The 22,225-nt window shown below is 46.0% G+C and overlaps 1 pseudogene; it reads right to left on the minus strand.

Moving 5' to 3' along the window:
- Positions 1-287: 287 nt before the first annotated feature.
- LOC147984875 (uncharacterized) lies at positions 288-1,052 on the minus strand (annotated as a pseudogene).
- Positions 1,053-22,225: the final 21,173 nt, after the last annotated feature.

Consider the following 22,225-nt stretch of genomic DNA (forward strand, 5'->3'; position numbering starts at 1 on the left):
CCAGCATGTCACAGAAGCATATGACCAAGAAAACCTAGACAACCAGAAATGTGATCTAGAAGCTTCCATAGCATCAGATAGAGTAGTAGTCCCTTCCACAAGGAGATACCAGAGCTGACACAGCAGCAAAGTGCAGGTAACATACAAAAGGTGCCATCTAGGGAAAACAAGCAGTGTGCAGCAATTGCTAATATTACAATTGACTGCATACATAAGACAAATATTTCCCAAAAGAGAATAGCAGGCCGTTCTGCTATCTATCAGAGGCTGATGTTGAAGACACATCATCATACAGGCCTAGACTTGACTGGTTCTACTGTGGCCTTGGACACCTTAGCCACCTCTTCCTGTCCCTTCTTCTTAGGTTTCTTGGGCAGCTTTTCCTATACCTCTTCCTCAGCAACCTTACAGAAAGATTTAGACAGGTTTTTAACCACTGAATTATGAATAATTGGAGGTATAGCATTACATGGTAAACAAGATTTAGCATCACATGATTTCCTTCTATAGCTATTATTATCCTTTTTGATCCTGCCACTTCTTCTTAACTCTGTTTCCACCATGGGTTCTTTCTCCCTCCTTTTCCTTGAGATGGCCTCTCCAAGTGGCAGGACTTTATTTGGGGACACCTACTGAAGAGGACTACTTGCCCCAGTGGAAGAATGAGCAGCAGGACTAATACCTTCATTTTCCTTGCCCAGACCCAGGATGAAATCCTTACATGTAGGTGCTGGAATATCTATTTTGAAAGTTGGGGTAGCTCCTTGGGTTGCTGGTGCAAAGTGTTGTATCCATAAATCTAGCCCTTCTTTAGGGTTTGCTTCAGATGAGGAACCAATGTGAGGGATTGGAACATCAGCCTTGCCCTTGATATTTGGAATATGAACTTGATGTGAAGGAATAGAATCTGCAACAATATCACTGCCAGCAACATCCAATAGCACTGCACTATTATCAGTGTGAGGAGCTTCCTTCAAATTTTCAGGCTGCTTGTCTGAGTGCACAGTGGGCAAAGTGCCAGAAGCTTCAATATATCTGATAGTAGAGGGCATGTCTGAAGTGGGAACAGGTTGCAGGTTTTGTTGAGCTACAGCAACCACTTGCTACAGAATTTGTTGTTCTTCAGCAACCACATTGAGGGTCAATTTAGCATGCTGCATGATCACATTATGTGGCTGATCAGCATTTGGCTGCATCACCTGTACACCATCCTCTTCTCCAACTTCATTATAAGCCAAGGCAATGTTAAGGAGCCCCTGACCAATTGGAGGGACCTGAACACCTTGGTTGACCTCTTCACTGGCAGAGTGGGTCAATGAAAGTAAACCATCAGATAGAGATACAGTAGTAGTAATGCTACTGTTTGGTGCACCATCTTCTGCCAGAGCTGGAATTTCAACTTGAGGCTGCTAAGGAAGGACAAGAGATGGTTGTGGGAAAGCCCAGTGATCCTCTTGCTCTGCTTGTTCTTCCCAATCATCCCAGTCTTCATTAGGACCTTGAATATTGTGAATAGGCAGTGGTTGAAAACCTGGGAAATCATTAGCATGCTGGGGCACTGGGTGTGGGTCTACACCCTCAGGTGGAAAAGGGTCCTCATTTGCAGGCCCACCACCCAACATTTCCTCAAGAAGAACTTCAACAGAGTAGGTCCAGGATTCCTCCTCAAATTGTTCTCCTTCATACCATCTTATACTTTTAGGGATATCACCAAGCTCTGTGACTCTAGCTTTGACCAAGATCTTCCCCTTCAGGGCATCTTCTTTCTCCCATCTAATGATCTTGCCCCACTTCGAAATCGCAGAGGCTATATCCTCAGTATTACAGAAATCAAAGGGGACCCCCAAAAACAGCAACCAACAAGTTCTATTGAAATGAACCCGACGCCAATTCCTTCCTTGATTGTGCTTCATAAAAGAAATAAAAACATCGCCAAATGCATGCGGGCCCTACTGAATGAGCCTATCTCTATCTCTGACATGCGTGAACTTGACATAAGCTTCCCCAAAAGGACATGGCTGGATTTCTCTAACACCTACTTGCGCAACTCCCTGAAGAAACTCTTCAAGAACTTCATGCACATATGGGAAAAATACCTCATCTGGATGCGGGTGGATACTGGCAATCACCCACTCTTCGTGCCTTCTTGGGCGATAAGGAATAATCTTGCGAGAAACCCCATTGCGACCTTCAATCACCTGAATCTGAAAGCCATGTGGAACGAATGGTTGAGAGTCAATGGGGATATTGGCCATCGATGCCGACTCCGGCAAGGAAGCAACTAGTGCCCTGTCTGACAGCAATGGCAGCGGCCGCGAACCTGTCGAGGCAGAAGTAGAGTTGGTAGCAGAGAAGGAAAGTGAAGTGGAAGGCGAGGAGGCAAGTGACGGTCTCGGCTGGATGTTTGGGAAAAAATCCTTGACCAGCTCCTTAAATGAAGGCACCTGCCGAATTTGTGCCGCCGGCCCAATACGTCGAAACCAAGATTCCACCTCTCCTTCGGCCCAAGCCTCTGTAGGTGGGCTCGGGAAAGAAGCAAACAGAATAAACGGCCAAAGCCCAGGAAGGTTCGGAGTGGTGCATCTGGAGCATGATCTCAAGCTACAAGTTGGCTATTTCATCGGAGATCACCAGTTCGAGGATGCGACAGCCATGTTCCTCTACTGCGCCCAGGTGGACACCTGGGCTAAGGAGGCGGTCGAGCCTACGGACCAGCGCGTTGGCATCCAGCAGGCCGCGGACAAAGGCAAACGGCGTCACCCATGGGAACAGCGCGGCGGGCGTCCGATGCAAGTACGGCGCGACCGGCCTCTGCTGCAAGTACGACGCTGATGGCCTCTACCCACTCCTGGCAAGGAATGGGGGTACAGATGGGACGTGTACCCTGCTGCGACACCATGTCGACAGCAGGAAAGCACCGATGGATCCGCTCTTGCTGTGCGGCGCACCGCGCCTCTCGCTCCGCGGTGCTCCAATGATCTCGCCGTGCGGCGAGCCGCAGCCTATCAGCGCGGACGCACCTAGCTTTCTCTGCGGTGCGCCTTTGATCATGTTGTGCGGCGAGCTATAGCCTATCGGTGCTGACATGCCTATCTTGATCCGCGGCGCTCAAGCGCCATGCGCGAAAGGTCTGCTCAACCATGGCGATGACGTGCATCACAGCGTCGTCCATCGCGTTGCCGGGGAGAGCCTTGTCCTTGATTGTCCATGGAGCCTGCTCGTTTTCCTCATCGAAGAGGTTGATGGCAGAGGTAGCGCTTTGGTGGGTTGGCATGCTTGGAAAAGGTGGATGTGCTACAGGCTACGCTTGTCGCCTCCGTGCATCGCGCGCCGCCTTGGTTTATGCACAATATCGCTGGGTGGCAGGAAACGGTGTCGTGTTCATAAAACTCCATCAATTAATGGAAACTTAGCATAGAAGGAACATCGAGCTAGCACAAGAAGTAGATGATGATCAGATGAACACGGACCACACTAGGGAACCCGTCGGTGATGAATTCATCAATCCAAAACGGTTGAATACTAGCAAGCGTTTGCCCACAACACACATGGCTTATTCCATCACAAATAGGTCGGATGGATCAACTCTATGCCACGTATCACACATTGTTAAAAAGTAATGCGGTAGACCTTCTTTAACATATGTTGAAAAATAAAAAATAAATAAAAAACAACGACCTCGAGGTTAAATTAACTCATGGGATGCGTCATATCAGTCATTTAGTTTGACAAATATGACCCATCCCATCAGTTAATTTAACATCAACACAACTTCCCATCCAGTCACCCATTTGATGGCTGCTCCAGCCTGAGCACTCTTAACTTGAGAGTTCTCTTACATGAGCTACAGGTGGAATAGCCAGTCCTTGCTGATATAGGATGCCTCATCACATCCTTATGGCGTATCTTGATGACCGCCCATCCCTGAATGGCCAACAGATGTTGTGTAGACAGAGCATATGATATACATATTATTATCAGCAACTGTTTGTGTTATTATCGGTCTTCACACACATTTCTGATTACAGACATGTTTTCCGCATATCACACAGATCTTGTTATATTGAACCGTTTTTGTTCTCTTGTCTCAACACAAACTGTTCATCCGAGTGAACCACATGCCGTATATCGCACACACCTTGATCTGGCTGACCGTTTCTTTTGTGTTGCCTAATCACAAATAGTTCATCCGAGTGAACTGTATGTTGTACATCGCACACACCTTCATCTAGTTGCCGTTTCTTTTGTGTTGCCTAATCACAAACAATTCATCTGAGTGAACCTTATGCAGTATATCGCACACACCTTCATCTAGCTGCCCGTTTCTTTTGTTCCTCCTCATCGCGAATAGTTAATTGAACTGAACCGTATGCCCTGCATCGCACACAGAACTAAAATCTGAACCGTGTTTGATGCATCCTCCATCGCAAATGTTTTGCACCTTTTTTGACGGGTTTTTTACACCACTGTTTGCGATTATTGCATCACACACAGTTTCGTCGAAGGGTCTCTAATCGTAGTGTCGCGTTAGCAACATCCTACAGTAGTTCGCATTAGATATTTCGATGATATGTATGTTGTGATTCCCTTAGTGGTGTCATGTAAATGTGGACTACATGGAACTTTACAATATTTGGGCCTAATGGGATGCATTGTGGAGTAGTTATTACATGATGGGTTGCTAGAGTGACAGAAGTTTAAACCATAGTTTATGTGCTACTTCTTAAGGGGCCGATTTGGATCCAAATGTTTAATGCAATGGTTATATTTTATCTTAATAGTTTTCTCGTTATTGTGGATTCTTGCGAGGGTGTTAATCATAAGTAGGAGGTTGTTCAAGTAAGAATAGCACCTAAGCACCGGTCCACCCACATATGAAATTATCAAAGTAACGAACACGAATCAAACCAACATTATGAAAGTGACAAGATGACATTCCCGTGTACCCTCAAGAACGCTTTGCTTATTATAAGAGAGTGTTTTCCTATCCTTTGCCACAAAAGGTTTGGGATACCTCCATGCACTTTATTTACCATTACCATTACTTGTCCATTACAAATCATGTTGCTATCAAACTACCTATTACCGCTTATTTCAATGTTTGCAGAAATTATCTTGCTGAAAACCACAATGTTCGACAATCTTGCTTATTGAAAGGACTACGATTGACCCCCTATACTTGTGGGTCATCAATACTCCTTTGTGTCAACATTGCCAGGGAGTGAAGCACTCTTGGTAAAGAAAAAATATTGTTACATGCTAAAATTTATTGTCACTCGCTACGATGGAAAACCATCCATTGAGGGGTTTGTTCGGGGTATCTTCACCTCGACCGGAACCACAATTAGTTGCCCATAACCCTACTACACCTACTAAAAATATTGGTTACGAAATTGCTTCAGTTTTGATAGAACAAGTGCTAGCAAATCCTTATGAAGGAGATGTAACTTAACCTCCTGATATGCACATGGTATATGTGGATGAAATTCATGGATTATTTAAGCTTCTGGGTTTATCTGGAGATGAATCTAAGAAGAAGGTTTTCCCTTTATCTTTGAAGGTAAAAGCATTGGCATGGATCTTGGAACTGGAGTCAATTGAAATTGGAATTTCACCAAAAAAATTATCCTATGCATCTAGTTCACCGCGATCGGAATTATATATATAATTTTTGGCCTCGTGAAGGAGAAAGTATCGCTCTAGCTTGTTGGAAGCTTAAGTTAATTTTTATGCCCCAATCATGAGCTCTCTATAGAAATTATCATTCAGAATTTTTATGCTCGGCTTTCTCACGATGATCAATCCATGCTCGATACTTCCTGTACTGGTTCCTTTATGAAGAAGACTATTGAATTCAGGGGTGATCTTTTAGAAAGAATTAAATGCAACTCTGAAGATTGGGAACTCGACGAAGGTAAAGAGTGAGGTATTAAGCTTGAATTTGATTGTGTTAAATCTTTTATGTATATCGATGCATTTCACAAGTTTAGCACTAAATATGGACTTGACTCTGAGATAGTAGCCTCCTTTTGTGAATCATTTGCTATTAATGTTGATGTCCCTAAGGAGAAGTGGTTTAAATATCATCCACCTATTAAATAAGAAATTGAAGAACCGGTTAAAGCTCAAGATGAAACTCTTATTTACAATGTTGATCCAGTTGTGTCTACTGCTTACATTCAAAACCACCTTTCCATGTGAGGATAAAGGAGCATGCTAAGGTTTCAACTCTGGTTCGCAAAAGTAATATCAAAGCACCTAGACCTTGAGAACAAATCAAAGTAGAACCTAGTGCTATTATGGTTAAAGACCTCCTGGTAGAAAATATTGATGGGCATGTTATTTACTTTTGTGATGAAGCTGCTAGAATTGCCACACCCGATGAAAAAGATAAACATAGAACTGTTGTTGGCATGCCTGTTGTCTTAGCTAAAATAGGAGATCACTATTATCATGATTTACGTGACTTGGGTGCTAGTGTGTGTGCTACTCCTTTTAGCTTATATCAAGAAATTATGAAAGATATAGCACCCATCGAAATAGAAGATATAGATATTACTATTAAACTTGCTAATAGAGACACCATCACACCACTTGGGATTACTAGAGATGTTGAAGTCTTGTGCGGGAAAATAAAATATTGTCAGGACCACGATTCCAAGTCACATCGATCTAGCCAGTAACACCTCATATCACTTTGCGGCCTCACGCACGGTATTCCCACGGGTGTCGCCTTACCATGGCCCGGGACCGTTTGCGCCTTTCAGCTCACGTATATGATAGTGTCGCTAGCATCCATATGACAGAGAACCTGGGCCGACATGACTAGTCGTGAACCGAAAGGGGCACTAACTTACGGGGACATGCATACATGAATCAACATCGAGCATGTCAGTCAGCAGCTTGTGAATCCGGGCTGTAGCACTAGGCTAATAGGACTCCGGTGAACCGGGCTATAGCAGGCTAGGCAGGACTCCGGATGTCACTGCGTGACATTTCCCCGAAGGGACAGACACAGGAACAAGGTGAATCACATGCCGGCCAGTCAAGCGTCCTGAGCAGTAGTGCTGGGCTAGCAGGACTCTGGTGAACCGGGCTGTAGCGGACTACTATGGTTCATGGAAGCACTAGACTACATTTCCCCATAAGAGAGGCTGCCAAGGATAAACAACTAGATTGTTGGATCCCACACATACCAAGCATTTTAATCGTACACACAATATGCTCGATATGTGTAAATACAACATGGCATCACAACATAACTCTACGACTCAAGTATTTATTCATTAGGCTCCGAAGAGCCAGATATTACAAACATAGGTCTCATGACCCAACATTCAGAGCATACAAGTCAAAGCACACGTGGAAGCTTAACATGTCTGAGTACAGACATCTACAAATGAAAAAGGCTGAGAAGCCCGACTATCTACAAGATCCTGCCGAGGGCACACGATCGTAGCTGAGGTATCAAGCTAATCGTCGAAGTGCACGTGGAACTACTAGCGAGACTGAAGTCTCTCTGCAAAACATAAATTAAGCAAACATGAGTACAACTGTACTCAGCAAGACTTACATCAGAACTAACTACATATGCATCATTATCAACGAAGGGATGGTGGAGTTTAACTGCAGCAAGCCAGCTTTGACTCGGCGGCTATCCTGAACTACGACTGCAAGTAACTCTTTTGAGGTGGCGCACACGAGTCCACATATTCACCATACCAAATACGCCACTATGGATCCGCTCCTGTCTCCCTACGAGAACGCCATCCATAGCACTCACGCTTATCTTGCACATTTTAGAGTATCCACTTTCACTTGTCTATGAACTATGCAAGGGGTCCAAGTTTCCATATCCGAGGAATCTGGCTATTCGAATAGATAATGATAACCCTGCAGAGGTGTAGTTCTTCACACACGCTCTCGCCACTTACCACCATGTACACATCGCATATCTCGGCAACCTTCAAGCGGAAGCCTGGCGAGGGAGTCGGCCACGACCTGACTAACCAACAAGTCTCTAGTCCAGGTTTATCGCCTATTCGGGTTCCATCCGCAAGGAGATCTGGCCGGGGTGTCGCTCATGGCCCCAAACGATGTGAGAAGGGTTCCCAAGCCCACCATCCGGGTGCCACTTGGTACACCGTGCCACTGTGCCTAGTCTGTCCCAAGCCCACCTGTACTGGGTGCCACTTGGTAGACAACTAACACTACCTACAAACACCAGAAACTAGTTTCAACTCCTGGACAGAGATAAGGTTGATTAATAAGTCGAGAGGGGCACTTAAGCATTCCAATGTGTGGTAGTAGATCTTCATGGATCACAAACACAGAACTCAGTTCCTGAGGACGGCTGCAATGAGACAACCCACCATGTACTCCTACATGGCCTCTCACCGCTACCTTTATCAAATCGTGTTCACACACTTAGCTCTCAACGGTAGGACATGTTCACCACATTCCAATTCATCCCCGATGAATCAGACCTGACTCAACTCTAAGCAGTAGTAGGCATGAAAAACAAACATGAATGAGTAGGCACATCAGGGCTCAAACAACTCCTACTCATGCTAGTGGGTTTCATCTATTTAGTGTGGCAATGACAGGTCATGCAAAGGAAAGGGGTTCAGCTACCGCATCATGTAACAGTTGAAACGTTGTTGTCCTAATGCAGCAAAAGAGAGCAGGAGCAAGAGAGTGGTATTGTATCGGAATGAACAAGGGGTTTTTGCTTTCCTGGCACTTCTGAAGATATTATAACTCTTCATCGGTGTCATTGATCGTATCGCCGAAACATACGTCTACTGAGGGGGGAACAACCACCGGCAAACAAGAGGGAACACAATCAATGCAATGCACAATCATATGAATGATATGTCATATTAAAGTATTGAATTGACCTAGTGCAACAGTTAGTCATGTTCATTGACGTGGAATTCAAACCTATATCAAATTCCAACTCCAAAACTAATTACCATTTATTCCATAATCATGAATTGTCCTATTCAGTAAGGTTAACTTGTTCAAACATGCATGAAAATGCCATATTCAGATTCTTTGGATTTTTCTTATCATGTTTCATATATAATTTATCTTATTTGGAGTTACGGTTGAATTTCTATGATTTTTCAAAGTTTGCAACATTTTCTGAAATTTCCAAATCATTTTTGAATTAGAAATATTCCAGAAAATGCTTACTGCATTAGCATGACATCAGGCTGACATCAGCAGGTCAGCTGACCGGTCCAGGTCAAACCTGACATGTGGGGTCCACACATCAGTGGCATAGAGCTGGCTAGTGTCACAGACAGGTGGGCCTAGTCAACAACCACGTTAGCACGGTCAAATCTGGCGTGTGGGTCCCTCCGTATTTTAAACTAATCTAAACAGGCACAAAATAGGGGTTAATTAGGACGTGGGCCCATGTGTCAGTGAGCATGTGGGTTAGTTAGTGGCCTCATTAGCCACTAATGACGGGCCACGTCATCTCACAAGAGTTCAGCGCCGGCGAGCACACAGACGCGGCAGCGTCCACCCTAGCGGCCACGGCAACGGCAACTGAGGGCACCAGGGGGTTGCCCTTGCCCGTGCGCATCTAGCGGAGGCAGCAGCAGGTTGCGAGGCCACCGGAATCGACGACAGCGATGGCAAAAGCGGCAGCCGGAGCTCGGTGGTTGCGGCTTGGTTGGGCTAGAGCTCGCGGGCGAGGGAGTTGAGCAACACAGAGGCATCTACGCAGCACGTGGAAGAAGTCTGCGAGCTCGTTTTGGTCGTCAGGGCTTGCTAGCGACAGCAGGGACGAGCACGGCGGCGAGGAGCTCTCGGCCATGGTGGGGCTACGGCGTAGAGGGCGGGCGCGACCAGGGGAGAAGGGGGATATGACAGCGGGGCTCACAGAGATTCGAACAGCGCCGTCGTTGAGCTCGGGGAGGCACTGGACGACGCAGGTCGACGGGCGAAGTCCGGCGGCAGATGCGGCGGTGACGAGCTCGGAGGCGTTGTCATAGGGAGTCCGGCATGTGACCTTCGTCTTGGTGAGGCGGTGCTCGACGGCGGACCAGTGGGACACGGCAACGGGGCTCGGCGTGGGCAGTAGCTACGGCGACGGTGAGCGGCGGCGACGAGCTTCGCTCGGTGGTGCTCGGGGAAGGGTGGACAGACGAGGGATAGGCACGGGAGAGAGGGGGAGAGTGACCAGGGGGTTGCGGGCGTCTCCGTGGTGCTCGAGTTAGGACGGGGGAGGCAGCAGGAGGTGGAAGCAGGAGGTGGCTTCACCTCCTGTGCGTGCGCCACGCCGTCATCCTCCTGGCAAGGAAGGAGACGACTGGCGCCTGGCTCTGGTGGGCTGGGCCGTGCTGGGCCATGTCAGGTGAGCGCCAGGTAAGCCGTATCTCTCTCCTTTGTCTTTTATTTCTATTTTCTTTTTTCTGACATTTGTTTCTAATTTAGTAAAATACTAAATCAATTTTAAACTTCATGAAAATAATTGTGTCAACTAAGTGGACTTATACAAAGCCACACAACAATTTTTAGAATTGTTGAACATATATTTATATATATATAATAAATATAAATACAATTCAAATAGTTATTGAATTAATTCCAAATGTCCAAAATAAATATTTCTGAGACTCCAAAAATATTGGTTTGAGTTTTACCTCTTGCCAATATTTTTATAGCTTGATAGGAACATTTTCTTGGGTTTATTTGAAACAATTTTTAATGTTGATCATTTTTGTAAAAGACTTCTAAGGCTTTCCACTTTCCCCAATTCAACTTTCAATAAAATTTAAACATGATGCAACAAGATCAAGCAAGGACAACAGGAGCTGAGCTAGGGCTGTGAAAAATATTCTATTGATTTTCTAGTTCTTAGTTCCCCATAAGATGACTTTTGTCCTATTATCTTCGGTGGACCTTTCTTGAACATTGTCAATGCCACTATAGATTGTCACAAACAAACTAGCAGTGTTACCTTTGATGATGAGTCTCATGAGTTTAATTTATCTAAGTTTAGTAGACAGCCTCATAAGAAAGAATTACCTAATAAAGATGAAATAATTGGTCTTGGTTCTATTGTCATGCCTCCTACTGATCCACTAGCACAATGTTTGCTCGACCATGAAAATGATATGCACTTGCCCTACTAGGAAAAGGGCTATAGATGAAATTGACACTAATGGCGCACCAGAGAAGTGGTGCGCCACTACTATATACTAATGGTGCACCATGTGGTGATGCACCATTAGTGTGGAAGACACTAATGGCGCACCAGGCACAAGGTGCGCCACAAGTAACAATTTTTTTTCATTTTTCCAAACATACTAATGGCGCATCCGGGCAAAAGTGTGCCATTAGTAGTTCTAACTAGTAATGGCACACCAGCCATAGAGTGCGCCACTACTGTATTTTTTTATTCTGTTTTTTGCAAAACTACTAATGACACACCGTTGCAAAGTGCGCCGTTACTAGTTTAAACTAGTAATGGCGCACTCTGCCACGGTGCGCCATTAGTATATATATATTTACTTTTTTGCAAAACTGCTAATGGCACACGGCCAGCAGGTGCGCCATTAGTATGTTGGCTTACTAATGGCGCATGGCTGTATGGTGCGCCATTAGTATTTTGGACAGCCACACCTACACACTCACTTTCCCCACTTCATTCCCTCCACCTCCTTCTCCAAGCTTGTCGGCTGCCTCCTCCTCCTCACCTCATTTGCACCATAGATTCATCTAAATTAAGTGGTGAAATTACCTTTTCTTGATAGGTAAGTAAGGGGAAAGCTATCTTCATGTTGTAGATCTACTTTTTTTCTCCCTAGCTCGCTCCAACAACGTGCACATGCACTTTTTGTGGCCTCTCTAGATCTATGTATGTTTGTGTGTTGCATATGTTTGTGGTGTTGCATATATGTTTGTGTTTGCAGGTACCGGTATTTGAAATGCGATAGTTTCCAATATTTTGCCGGAATGTTGATTCATTTCCGTTTCGGCGAGAATATTGGCACTATGCATTCTTTTTGGTCCTATTTTTAGGGAAAGTCATGCCAACTTTTTTCTTGGTTCTAAAATATGTTTTGCTCTACCCCGCAGGCGACCATGGTCCACATGATGACCGAAGGCATCGTGAATAGGTTTTTGAGCTCCGTGAAGGCCGAGATGCTTCAAAAGAACGAGACGGAGATAAGATGTCTGTGTCGAAGATGCAAGCTGAAGAGCCTTATTGCGGACCCGGATTCCGGGCAGGTGCGGGACCACCTGCTCTTGCGTGGTTTCATGGATGGCTATCGGTGGCAAGGTGATGAAGATGACTATGAAGTCGTCAATGGGGGCCGGGCACGAAATGAGGAAGGGCAGCAAGACAACCACCGCGGCTCGGGCGGGCGAGAAGACGAAGAATCTCCAGGACATGATCACGACGGTGATGCTGTACACAGTCATCATGTAGAAGATGCCGGACATGATGATGAGGAAGATGGCGGAGCAGACGAAGGGCATGATCATGAAGATGAAGATGCCGGCGGAGCAGACGACGATGGACCATCGATGGGCTGGGTGCACGACCCTCATATTCAAGAGCTGCTTCTCAAGCAGACGGATAACGCAAGAGCTGTCGCCCGAGAGAAAGCCAAGCTGGATCAATTGGAGATAGACGCGGTTACTCCATTGTATGAAGGATGCAGACCCGAGGATACCCGCCTGAAAGTAACGCTCATGGCTTTGGAGATGAAGGTAAAACACAAAATGACCGATGCATGCTTCGACGAGAACATGTCATTCTGGCACGAACGTCTTGCCAAGGGGAACAAGTGCCCGACCATTTTCGAGGAGGCGAAGAAAGTCGTGTGTCCTCTGGATTTACCGCACGTGAAATACCATGTGTGCATGAACAATTGCATCATTTATCGGGGCGAGCATGCGGAGTCTACCATATGTCCGGTGTGCGGCGTCACTCGATAGAAGAAGAGGAAGAAAGCTCCTCGAAAAGTTGTGTGGTACTTTCTGATCACTCCTCGTTTGCAGCAGTATTTCGCGGACCCTAAGGTAGCAAAGCTCCTACATTGGCACGCGGATAGGGAGGAGAAGAAGCGAGAAGATGACGCAAATGATCCGGAGATAAATAAAAAAGACAAGATGGCTGAGTCACCCTAAGGATGGGAGCCAGTGGCAAGCGTTGAACTTCGAACACCAAGAATTTGGGAAGGATCCATGGAACATCGTGCTGGGTGCGAGCACCGATGGAGTCAATCCGTTTGGCAGCCAGAGAAGCGCACATAGCACCTGCCCTGTGTTTGTGTGGATGTATAACCTTCCCCCCTGGTTGTGCATGAAGAGGAAGTACATTCACATGAGTATGCTAATTGAAGGGCCGAAACAACCAGGGAACGACATCAATCTGTATCTGGGGCTGTTGAAAGAGGAGTTAGACACGCTGTGGAAAACGCCAGCCAATACGTGGGATGCTGCAGAGAAAGAATATTTCCCTATGAGAGCCGCACTGCTCACGACGGTGCACGACTATCTCGGTTACGGATATCTCACGGGACAGGTGGTCCACAGATTTTCTGGATGCGTCAGGTGCATGGATGACACAATGTATCGCCAGCTACATAGAGATCCCGGGTCTTCGAAAACCGTGTTCATGGGACATCGAAGGTGGCTTCGCGGCAATGACCCATGGAGGAAACGCAAGGATCTATTCGATGGTGAAACCGAACCCCGAAGACGCCCGCGTACGAGGAGCGGCGAGGAAATAGATGGGCTATTGAAAAATTGGAAAGATTGCCCACTGCCGGGAAAGAAGCAAAAGGCGCCAGAGCCGGGAAAGAAGCAAAAGGCGCCAGAGCCGCTACTGAAGGTATGGAAAACAAGGTCTGTTTTCTAGGACTTGCCGTACTGGAAGATCCACCGTGTGCCTCACAGCCTTGATGCCATGCATATCACGAAGAACGTGTGCGAGAGTCTGCTTGGTACCCTACTCAACATGCCAGAGAGGACCAAAGATGGGCCGAAAGCAAGGGCAGACTTGAAATCAATGGGCATCAGGCAGGAGCTTCACGCTAATGATGATGATGATGATGATGATGATGATGATGATGATGATGATGCTGAGGCGAAGCAGGACACAGAAAGTCGTCGCAAAGGCAAAAAGGCCAAGAAGACCGGAAATGACTACCCTCCCGCGTGCTTCACTCTAAGTTAGGAGGAGATCGAGCAGTTTTTCACCTGCCTCGTAGGATTAAAACTTATTTACGGTTACGCGGGGAAGATAAGCAGATACCTAGACCCAGCGAAGCAGAAGTTCAGCGGGATGAAGTCTCACGACTGTCATGTGCTGATGACGCAGATACTTCCAGTTGCAATCCGTGGGATCATGGAGGCGCACGTCCGTGAAATGCTATTTGGCCTATGCAACTTTTTTGACATCATCTCTCGGAAGTCGGTTGGCGTGAGGCAACTCAGAAGGCTACAGGAAGAGATCGTCGTGATACTATGCGAGCTTGAGATGTACTTCCCGCTTGCATTCTTCAACGTTATGGTGCAACTACTGGTCCATATCATGGAGGATATCATCCAACTCGGGCCGACGTTCCTTGCACTCTCCTGCACTTCATGGGCGGCGAGTTGGTCGATGTCGCCAAGGGCAGAATCATTCAACTGGAAAACCCCGTGTTCCACGGTAATCCGATGCCACCCACAGTGTATAGGCTTGAAGTGGTTCGGGTGCTGCCAGGCTGCGACGAGCTGTTACCTCCGATTCGACCCGCTGGGACCGACGAAGAAGATGAGATGACCCTCAGCGCCTGCTTAAGCTGGCCACTGCTTTGGCCGAAGAGCCAGATTTGTTTGGGGGCAGGGGACACCACCCCACAGACAAGACCGCCAGCCGTGCCGGCGCCAAGCCATGGCAAGAACGCCGCAACGCTACCGGACATGCTGGACATCCCTATGGCACAGGATCCGGGCATGCATATGGCATAGGATCCGGACGATGACGACAACAACGACGGTACATTTACCAACGTCGATAAGTACTTTGCCTAACATCGGTACAGTGACGAGTTGTGCGGGCCTCCTTCTCAAGAACTCAACGAAGACGACCGCGATCTAGCTGGTACGGCGAAGAAACCCAGTTGCAACAGGCGTCGTCTGGTGTTCAGTTCTCAGGAGACACCTCCAGCTGCCACCTTCACCGAGCCTCCAGGTGCCAAATATTATCAGCCCCAACACGCTCAAGAAGGCGGTATGTGAGCAGAACTCGGTCCCATTACAGCAGCTAAAGAAGAAGAGCCGGAAACGGAAGACTAAAAAGGGCGCCGGTGCGAGCCAACCGACACCGAGTACGATCCGTTCTCAGGACGGGCCACCTTCACCTATGGATATCTCGAGGAGGGTGCATGTGGCGGGTAGGGTGATGCTACTGACAAATATGCTCAATGCTGCAACCGGTGCTATGCGGAGTCTGGACGACAGTGTTCTTTCTTTGGAGAAGCGGCGTCTCAGAGAGAATGATGTGGCATACCCGGTTTTCGTGGCCAAGGTGCCAGAGGGCAAGGGCTTTGTGGATGGCGACATCGGGGGTACGATCGTCCTGCGGTTTGATGACATCTTTGCCATGTTTAACCTTCATCCGCTGCACTACACCTTCGTTCGGCTGTTTTCGCTGAGTATGGAGATGCGGATCATTAGAGACAAGACCCCGGACATCGTGATAGTCGACCCCTTCTACATGCGTGCCAAGCTCTTGAGCAGCGCTGGGGACCGCCAAGTTCTGAGTTCACACCTCAAAGGCGTCATTCTGGCAAACCCAGATAAGGATAACTTCCTTGTGGCTTACTTTCCCGAGTAAGTCATCCCATAACCGCCCCGTAACATATGATTTCTTAGATTTCGATCATTCTTTTTTTTCTAACATTCCGTGTTCTGTGCAGTGACACACATTGCACACTCATCCTCTTAAGCCCGAAATATTCCATGGCCACGTATTTCGACGCGAACCGTGACTCCAAGATAGACTACACAAATATCAAGAAAGTTCTTGATGATGTTCTCCCCGGCTACGCCAAATCTGGAGGCACCTTCACCAGGGAAGTTCATAAGTACGGCAAGCACGTGTTCACCCACAATACGACATTCTGCTACGTCAAGCAGCCGCCTGGCGGTCAGAAGGATGCCTACTACGCCCTCCATCACATGCGGGCGATCGTAAGGGACCTTCATCACCTTCTGCTACTAGATAATATCAAAGATTGGTCCGTGAGCTTGTCGGCAATCTAGGACGCGAACATCAGGCAAGAATTCTTTCGCATCCAGTCGGAGTTTGCGGACATCATCCATCAAGATGTCCTTCATACCTCGGGGCAGTTCTTCCTCAGATATCAACCGTCCAATAGTGAGATAGACGGAACTCTACAAATGCAGGCTGACAACGCCCGCAATTTCATGACCATCATGACAGACGGCGGCTTCATCCACGCTCCTGTCCCATGAGTCTAGTCGAAAGTAGTGATGTGTAGTTCTGAAACATTGATTGGCTCATGTTGTAATTAAACTTTAATGAATTGTATGTCTCTTTGGTTTGGACAGTCGTTCAACTTAGATGTAATCGATGCTATTTATTAGTGGGACCATGAATCGTGCTATTAATGTCTTGCTTTTCTCTTCCGATCCTTTTTTTGCTTATGTATGTATTGTCTGTTGTTTGGCTTGTGCATAGAGATGTCGTCATATGTCGTGTACAAGGGTAAGGTTCCCGGAGTCTACGACGACTGGGAGGAGTGTCGGAGACAGGTTCACCGTTTCAGCGGTAAAAGTTACAAAGGGTACACCACTAGGGCGGAGGCGGAATCTAGATACGCCCTCTATCTAGCGGGAGAGAGGAGGGAGCGTTGGAGGAACCGGATGAAGACCAGTTTCATCGCGATGATGGTCATCATGATGACCGCAACTCTCTTCTATGTGATGGTAGTTTAGATGATCGATATCGACTTGTAATGTGAAGACAAACTCGATACTCACGGTCTCGAGACTTGTAATGTTTGATCTTTGTTAGGTCTTTTGAATTTGGAGACTAATATGATGAATTGTACTCGGAGACTAATCTTCTATTGTATTCGGTGAATCTGCTATTGCTCTGTGCTGCTGTCTATATTCTATCAAATAATATATTTTGTAACCTGTGCAAAAATCAGAAAAGTAAAAAAAATAGAACCTAATATTCATACTAACGGCGCATCACTACAAAGTGCGCCATTAGTATGCCAAAGTATACTAATGGCGCATCACCCAACAGTGCGCCATTAGTATTCCAAAGCACATGGTTAAATATGGCCCCCTGGGAGGCATACTAATGGCGCATGGTGTTCTATACTAATGGCGCACTACATGGTGCGCCATTAGTATACCAGATACTAATGGAGCACCGGTGGTGCGCCTTTAGTAAGAAATACTAGTGGCGTGATACTAATGGCGCACCAGTAGTGCGCCATTAGTAGGCAAAAATGGTGCGCCATTAGTAGCCCTTTTCCTAGTAGTGTTGCATGAAGCAAATGAAAATATAAAATATTCTTTGAACAACAGCCACTAGTACGCGTCGGTGTATACAAACGGTTTTTAACCTCTTTCCGCGATGACAGTTGGAACCGTCGCCAACTGAGTGTGGGCGATAGGGGGGTCCTTCCCACACGACCCAGAAACCGTCGGGGATAGGCCCTCTGGGAACACAGGCTGGGGAAAATGAGTTCATGTGCGATCAGGTGAGGCCTCGAAACCCAATCATTTCTGTTCGTATGTACATCCCACACAGTGAATCCCAGAAAAACATTTCCGTTCATATGTACATCACACACATTAAATCCAAGGAATATGTTTCCGTACTTATGTACATCCCACGCAGTCAATCCAGGGAAAATGTTTCCGTTCATATGTACATCCCACATAGTCAATCCAGGGAAAATGTTTCCAATCATATGTACATCCCACATAGTTTTATGTGTAGGCTGGTGTCATAGGTGTAAAGATCACACACGCTCTACCTTGGTTAACCGTTTGCTTTTATCAACTACATCACACACGTTTTGATGAAGAAAATTGTGTGGCATTGGGCTATCCATCATAAGCGTTTTTACTCCTAGAACTGTTTGCAAACTTCAATGACCCATTTAGTAGGTTTATTAGTTTACAATTAATAATTCTAGTATTACGAAAATTCACATTTCATATCGAACAGTTATTTGCCAATTTCATATCATGCACATAAATATATTTTAACATCATAGTATGATAGCTACCTAAAAACAGCACAGTACAGCATATAGCTACTTCAACTTCATAAGAACAATATTAGAACAATATATTCATTTCCCTAATCGATATCCTCCAGGCTCGTCTTATCCACCTCTTCTTTCAGTTCAGTAAGAACCTATTTTGCACTGGCCAACTGGGAAAGTATCTCCTCCTTCACCAACACCATCTTAGCAAAGTCTGATTTAAAAAATATCAGCTCATTCTCGACCTTCCTCTTTTTATCCCACGTCTTCAAATATTCTTCAGCGTCGACAAAACTTTCTCCAAGCCTACCCCAGTTTTCTTCCTCATACATGCTCTAGAGCTTTGCTAGGCACATCTTCAAAGACTGTGGCCACTCTTGATCAACCCACTCCATGTAAGAACACTTCCGTTCATCCTATTATATTTAAAGCTAGATCAGTAACAATTATAGGGGAAATGGGTTTATAGCAACATAGAAAATCACCAATAATTATTTTGAAAAACTGAATAAATAGGTTAATTACGACATTTTTCCCTAATAATAAAGCACGGATTGACACCGTGGGTTCACCGTCACAATACACTTCTTCCTGTGAATTTACGCTTTCAGTTTTCTTCTTCAACATGTCTATATTTATTTTGTATATCCAACCGTCCGACCTGTCTCCCCGCTCGTGCTTGTTTCCTACACGAGACACCAATCTCCACAACCCTGGCTGCCGCCTCTAACCATCCAATAAATACTGTCTCATGAAAGAGAAGGCAAAAGGTGGTCCGGCGGTATAGGCGGACTAGCAGAGGGAGCCATTGGATGAGAGGAGGCATATGATGAGGCAAATTCCACAGGGCGCTTCGTCCCTCTTGCCGACCATGAGTGAAAAGGATGGAAGAGGAGGGGTAGGCGGCAAACCTTCGGAACCTATTGAGAATTGAGTCCCAGAGCCTCTGGTGCTTTCTGGCAACGCTCGAGACCGTCCGTCGCCTACGCGCCCGCCTAATCTATCGAGGGAATTATCAGTTCCTAATTGGAGAGGAGGAAGAAGGGAACACGAGGACGAGACGACCGAGTCATCCATTGTCTAGCCGCAGACAGTGGGTTTGATGAGGATGGCGAGTGTGCCGCGTGCGTCCGGTAACTGTGTCCGGCGAGCGTGACAAGCGACGTGCGTCATGTGAACCACTCGGGCGACAAAGCATGCTGTCCGGCAGCATGCGTCTCCGTTGTCATGTGCGTGGGGTGTGTCCAGCATGCTAGGCTTGGTGTGCATAATTACCTGATGGTCCTTTGGCATCAAGAACAACATGCATCAGGAAGGAAGCATCCCTGGTTTTTTTGTTCGCTTCAGTGCTCTGGTACGCATCTCTAATTGTGTGGTTGCATTGTAGGAGACGCGGGGTGGGTTGTGACTTGAACATATGATCTTGTCATCTTGGTGTCATTTGTGAACTAAATTGCCTATATTTATTTGAGTTAAAAGAAGCGTGGAGTAGATATATATAATAAACATAGGATGTAACATGAGGGAGAATTCAGAGTCATAGCTTCAGTTCAGGGTATCGAGAATATATTTTACAAATTGTTTTTTTCATGGAATATACTTACAGATTCAATTCAAACCCAGGAAGCATCAAACATGTTAATATGAAGTCCTCCAAGAAAAGATAAGTGTCTATAATTTTTTTCTAATAAAATACGTTTTCATGCGAGTTCCACACAAAAAAAATATTTCTCAACTAAAAAATATGAACAAATTATGCTTACTGCAACTATAATACTCGATTGGTTAGTTTGCTGCTGCTATTACTTTAGATTTGTTGATATTGCTATTTATTTCATGTTCTACTTTTAAATTTTAGAATGTACCAATAGTCATCTAAAGAATGAATTAACAATAAAGTTACGCTCTTCAGTTAAATCAAATTACCAGGAATCATACCCATGCATGTCCTAATCAACGATCCATCCATTGTCTTATGGCATTGTTGCTCGACTTGGCCCATTCATAGGAACCGTTGTTGTTTCTCCCATTGGAACGCATGGGCATTTGTGCTAGTATCTTCTCAAAAAGATCAATTTGCAAATGAATTAATTGCTACTGAGACAACAACCAAATTTTGAAACATCAGAAGCTATAATTAACTACAGCAATGCTACAAGGCCTTACTCATGTACTATAAATAACAAATTGAACATTTTATGAGGAAGGTAAATATAACTGCAACAGTATAGCGACAATGTTTGGATGATAGCACATTGATACTAACAGGTGTGTACATTCACAAATTTAGTAACATAGAAAAAATAGCACTAAGGCCGTCCACTATGAATGCCAAAACCAGTGTAAAGACAACTATTGCTACGTCTCGCATCAGTGCCCTGCACTGGCGAGCCGATGCAGATGAAAAAATCAGGGACCCGGACTTTTGACCTAGTTGCTCCGATGCCCAGTTCCTTCGTGCCATAAATATTTAGTATTTTACTGCTTTGCTGCTCAGATGTGCGGACCAAAGTTGGCTGCACAAACTGCTGAAGCGGTGCCAAATAATTTTCTAATGCCACCGCTGATGAGATGGAAACATTTTTAGATAGTAGGTACAAACTGTGACACTGTCTTAGGATGCGTTTGGTTGAAGGTGTGTTATGAATGGGTTGGGACGGTCATAGTGTCTGAATCACATATAACAAATGATTTGTAACAACAAAAGAGGGTCTAACCTTCTCTGTACATGCCAGAAACTTCCTCCCACTGTCCACAGATTCAAACGCAACTAGCTTCATGAATGGAGATTGATGTTGACAATGAGCAGACAGATCTTTAGCCACCCTGCTCCATTCGTTGCGACTAATGGTCCTAGGGAGCTACAAGAGGAAGAAATTACTCAAATCGACTGCCGAGTTGAAATCCTTCATTCCAAGTCATAGCCTGAGAGAGGGAAGAGAGGCATGCTCGGGTGGTGAAGGAGTCGGAGGAGGAGGAGGAACCGCTGGAGAGGTCATTGAAGAAGACCATGGCGACCCTGGCGGTAGGATGCAAGACGGCGAGAGAGAGGAAGCAAGCGAGGATGCGGCTATAGCTTACGAAGGAAGGAAGGTGGAAACAGCAAAAATATTACTTGTGGACAGGGAGAAAAGGGGGGAAGGGGTGGGGGTAGATATTTTGGCGGTAGGCCAAATGTTTCAAAATGTGGAGGGAAACTTTGCGCGTGGTGCCGCCGGACACCATTCACTGTGAACGATTGTGTGCATCGCAAATGATTGTTCTGCTTTACGCGCATGGGATGAGCTTGATAATTCAATTTTTGGTAGAAATATCCTTGGGTACGTCATTGCATAATTTAACATCGCTTGCTAATTTAGGCACACAAAAGAGCGTATAGCACACATACCACACTTTGTGAATCAAGCAATTTTAGTAATTAAACAGAGCGAGTGGACCTAAACATTGCGCTAAGAAAAGTCCAGCATTAAAAACAAAGCCTAAGTACGCATAATTTTAACAAATTTGCCGATGCACTGGCCTATGCATTGCTGGTGTGATATGAGACGTCGATGACTTGTCCTGGCGACATGCCGCCATTGGTGGAATCCACGTCCCCCCTATTGAAGTCAACCGTGTCCTCGTCCTCGTCCTCGGCGCCGTCCTCGACGCCGCGCTCAAGATTGTAGTACTTGTAGTACTGTCCGTGTGAGAGCTCACGTTGGTACTCCACGAACGTTTCCTCGACGGACAAACTCTTCTCTACCTCTACCTCGGCCACACGCAACTCCTCGTCCCAGTGCTCCTCAATCTCCGCCGCCTCCTGCAACTCCTCGTCACACGCAGGTGCTCCATGGCCACCGCCGCCTTTTCAGACGTGGGTTGCATGCTAGATTCTGAGGTGGCCTAGAATATCTTGGCGTGTGCATCCTTGATCTTGGCATGGATGGCCTCGACCAGGGCCAAGGCGACAT

The sequence above is a fragment of the Triticum urartu genome, chromosome 2A (assembly GCF_056163025.1).
Source record: "Triticum urartu cultivar PI428250 chromosome 2A, HENAU_Tu73, whole genome shotgun sequence".
Lineage (NCBI taxonomy): Eukaryota > Viridiplantae > Streptophyta > Magnoliopsida > Poales > Poaceae > Triticum > Triticum urartu.